This window comes from Mastomys coucha, unplaced genomic scaffold (assembly GCF_008632895.1).
Source record: "Mastomys coucha isolate ucsf_1 unplaced genomic scaffold, UCSF_Mcou_1 pScaffold1, whole genome shotgun sequence".
Classification (NCBI taxonomy): domain Eukaryota; kingdom Metazoa; phylum Chordata; class Mammalia; order Rodentia; family Muridae; genus Mastomys; species Mastomys coucha.
Genome location: NW_022196891.1, coordinates 296,554 through 301,594, shown reverse-complemented (window position 1 = coordinate 301,594; position 5,041 = coordinate 296,554).

Below are 5,041 nucleotides of genomic sequence, written 5' to 3'. Positions count from 1 at the left end.
GTGTGTGTGTGTGTGTATACCAGGGAATGGCCAAAATTCTATATGCTACCTGTGGTAAGGTTTTATTCCAGATTTTGGAATGATTTAGAAAGTGAACAGGATTACACAGAACAAACACAATTTGTCTTCAAAATTTAAAATGAATCTTGGAACCTTACTGCATCCTAAATTTTCTATTTTCTACTGTTCTCATCATTGATGAGTACCTGCATATCTGATAATGGATGTTTTAAAAGTCTTTATGCCTCTAAGCTGTCAAACAATTAGTATATTCTATAAGCACAAAAACTATTGAAAAAAAAGGAAAAACTTTTCTAGATCATTACAAACTTTCAAAAGACAGATATTAGTACTAGTTACTTAAAATTTAATGGCATATAATCAAAACTTTTGCTTGTTTGGAGTCAATTGGCAGTAAATGGTCTCTCTTCTAAAATCAGAGCAGTATTTTTCTAGTTGTTTATTATTATTATTATTATTATTATTATTATTATTATTATTATTTTGTTAATTTACATAAAAATGTTCACTCCTTCTAGTCCCACTCACATGGTTCTTTCCCCTATCCCCTCTCTCCTTTGCCTCTGAGAGAAGTGCCTCCCCACCCTGTCCCCCAACATTTACATTCCCTAGGGCATCAAGGTCTCTACAGAACTAGATGTATTCCCTCCTAATAAGGTCAGACAAGGTATCCTTCTGCTATATATGTAGCAGGGACCTTGGACAAGCCTACTTATGCTCTTTGGTTGGTGGTTTAGTCTCTGGAAGCTTCCAGGTATCCAGGTTAGTTGACATTGCTGTTCTTCCTACGTGGTTGCCATACCCTTACATTACTCCAGTGCATCTTCTTATTCTTCCATAAAGTTCTCTGACCTCAGTCCAATGGGTGGCTGTGAGTGTCTGTGTCTGTCTTATCAGATGTTCGTAGAGTCTCACCCACAGAGGAGAGCCATGCTAGGCTCCTGTCTGCAAGCAGAACATAGTATCAGTAATAGTGTCAGGATTAGGTGTCTGCCCATGGGATGGACCCCAAATTGGGCTGGTCACTGGTTGACCATTTGTTCAGTTTCTGTTCCATTTTTTTCTTGAATTTCTTTTAGACAGTAACAATTTTGGATTGAAAACTTTGAAGTTAGGTTGGTGTCCCCATGCCTCCACTGGGGACCCTGTCTACTAAAGGTGGTATCTTCAAGTTCCATATCCCTACTCTCTGGCATCTTATCTATAGTTATCAACACTGAGTCCCGAGAACCTCCCCCATCAAAATAGTCATGGGATACAAAGGGTGGGAAGGAACTGGGTAAGAGAAGGGAGGGGAAGGAGAAATGGGACAGGATCAGGTATTACAGGAGAGAAGGCCAGAAGGCCAACAGAAGGAATGGAAATATGCAGTTTCTATGTGAGGGGTAGGGATTAAGGGGAACCTCTAGTTTCTTTTTTATCTTTTATTTGACCTCAAGGATAGGTATATTTGATAATTCCAGTGTACCAAACCCTGGATGACAGAGTACATATCATAGAAAAGATCTCAAAGAAAGCTCATCAAAGCTACTTAAGACTTGCTTTAGGTTTAATTTCTGTCTTCTCATAGACATGAAATATGCCTGTGTAAAGAATCAGGCATAGGTCTTCTTTGCGTTGTTAAGTTTTTCTTAGAGGAATAAAAACATTAATGATGGAACACCTGTAATAAACACCTGCCCAAGTGCAAAGGAGTGAAAAACCAGGTCATGCCAATCTGTGTGATAATAAGCCTGAAATGCTATCCTTGGCTTCGAGTGGAACAAGAAGGCAGTTAATATTTCCTTCTCAGCATGGGATTATTGCTAACTCTTTCCTGCTTGGTATTTTCTTCCAACAGGCTAAAAATATGCAAATGGTCTTTTTAATTGTTCATGAGAACTCATTAAATTCCTATCTTATGATGAGATTTCATTCTTTTAATCAGCAGATATCTGGAACCTAATAGAAAAATGAAAGAATTAGTGTTAGCACACTTCACATGGACCTTGGTTTGCTTTTACAACTGAATGGGAAGGAAACTTTAAATGGATGTAATTGCAGAATTTAATTTAGCAAACCATATTTCTTTTTCATCTAATTAAAATTTAAAGTGGTTTTTTATATCAAAGATAAAACATCTAACCTCTACTATGTTGTACTCAGAGTTCTGACTTTGCAAAGTAGCGGATATGAATTTGTACAATCATATTATTCTTTCTCTCTTCTTCCTAGGAACAAATGTAAATTTATAAATTCTTAGTTGAAATAGTGTTTAAATGAGTAAATAGTGCAACTTACTAAACTGATTATGTCTAGATTAAATGGCATATTTTGTTTCAGTCAACCCATGTATCAACCCATAAACAATATACTTTTGCCAAAACAAAGTAGTAAATTCCATTCAGTACCAGTTCTTTTATTAGAACATGAAGAAGTTGATTAGTAATTAAGTCATTAGAGTGTTTGCTTCCTTTACCTACATAAATACCTAGTACACTAGGCTATTAAATCAACTGCCTATCTATGGACAGTTGATAATAGAAAGGAAATTATTATTGATTTAAGGAGTGCATAATCTGCTAGAACTCACTGAATCTACAAAATTGTGGTTTTTCTAAAGCAAGTAAGCAAATTTTTAACAACAGAATGTATCATTATACCTTTATTTTGAAAAAATATCAAGATCATAATTATACAAATTAATCAGATCATCTGTCTTACTATCCTAAACTATATGACTACAGTCAGTACAAAATACTCAGTAACCAAACAAACTGTCTTTTGTCAAGTAAAAACAAAATTGGTGGTATTTCCAAAAGTATAGCTAATGATTGATTAGTTCAAGGAGGAGAAAAGTAGAAAGTCTTTCTTTAAAACCAAGACAGAAAAGAACTTAGTTTGATTCTAATTTATAAAATATTATATATTAGTGCACTGTCTTAGTTGCCTTTCCTTTGTGATAAAACATTATGACCAAGGCAATATATAAAATAATGCCTTTAATCTTACTTACAGTATCAGAGGGATAACATCCACAATGGCCAAGCAAAGAACAAAGAAACAACTGTGAATTCATATCATATTCTGCAAAGATGGGAGACAGAGAGAGGGAAAGAGGGAGAGAGAGAGAGAGAGAGAGAGAGAGAGAGAGAGAGAGGAAGAAGAAGAAGAAGAAGAAGAAGAAGAAGAAGAAGAAGAAGAAGAAGAAGAAGAAGAAGAAGAAGAAGAAGAAGAAGAAGAAAGGACTCTAAATGGGAATCCCTAAGTTCTTAAAATCACAAATCCCCAAGTAACACACCTCGGTCAACAAGACCACACCTCTTAATTCTCCACAAAGAATTAACATAAAATACTCAAACATATATGACTATAGGCACCATTGTCACACATACCAGCACATGTACTAAGACTTGCCACAATTCAACTTCAGTGGAACTAACAATGACCTTCGACGTCATGCACTGAGTCCAAAAAGAATAAACAAATGGTATTTTTTTCTATTTTACACAAATGAGTGTATGATTTATAAGTGATCCCAAATACTGCAAAGAATGGAATAACATGCAACAATTTATATCTAATATTGAAGGAGAAGATTATCATAAAATAGAAGAAATGAACAGTATTTTCTTCTATGCTAATATGAACTTGTTATGTTTATATATCTATCAACCATCTATCTGTCTGTCTATCTATCTATTTATCTATCTATCTATCTACCATCCCATTTTGTCACACCCAAGGGACATTTTTTCTTTGTTGACACAATTTGGTTGTGTATTTATTTTCTACCAATTCCTTCTCCACTAGTTGGTTCTTTTTTTTCTTGCAAAAAACAGGTTTACCTTCTTTTGTAAGTAGTGTAAAGTTTTTATTCCAAAGGAAAAAAAAGAGGTAGTTATAGCTATTGTTCTCATCTGATTTCACATATGGAGGTATCTTTTTTTTTCCAAATATAGTCCTCTGTATTGCACCTTTTGATCCATCCACTCTGTGTAGCTCTTGTCTGTAGCTGTAGAGGCTTCCTCTGTCTGTAGCCATTGCCTGCCCCCAGCATCTATATCTGTGGAGGTATTTTCTATCTCTAACTACTGTCTTCCTTTATATCTTCACCTGTGGAAACATCCTTTTGGTAGCTACATGCGTGTGTAAAGGTATACTCTGTCTGTAGCTATTTTCCTGCCCAATGGTTGCACCTGTTGAGGCATCCTCTCTGTATAGTTATTGTCTTCCCTAACAGTTGTTCCTGTGGAGATATCTTCTGTCTGTAGCTATCATAGTCCCACAGCCTTTACCCTATGGAAATTTGTACCCGTTGTGCCCCCAACAGTTGCACCTCTGGCTTTTCCATTACCCCTACTTCATTGTGGCCCACTGCAAAACTTACAAAGAGGATGATAAAGTAGGTGTTAAGTGTCCTTGTCTCTGGGAATCACAAGGTTTCTATCTTCTCATAATGGCCTACTGTCTTACTCTCTATCTCAGTGAAAGAATGTATTTACAGCATAAAGATATTTCTTAAATGAATCTCATCACTTTGTATGGCAGCTATATCTTCCTTTTTATGTGCTCAGCTAGGTACCTCAGGACTACAATTCACCTTCTTAAAGACCTCCATTAGTCAAGGGTCCTTTAGAGGAAGAGACTCAAATGACTGATTTAATGAGTGAACACACACATACACACACAAACAGGCATATATGTATATTATGTATATGTATATATTACTTTAACATAGCAACAATCTCATGTGAGAGGCTGAGATCTCAGTTGACATAGCTGAGTACCTTAGCAGTACCATTGAGGCACAGAAAACCTGGAAGTTCATTGAATGGCCAATGGTCCTTAGCTACTGATGCCTGGAAATGCTGTTTCTGATACCAGTGAAGATATTATCAGCAGCAATAATAGGGTAAACAAAGTCAGCCACAAGAGGAGAGGCCAAAGGTACAGTAGCAAGGAGTGCTCTTTCTGTTGCACCCTTTGTATGTGGGCTGCTACCAGTAGGCTCTGCCCATATCAAATTTAGATCTTCCTG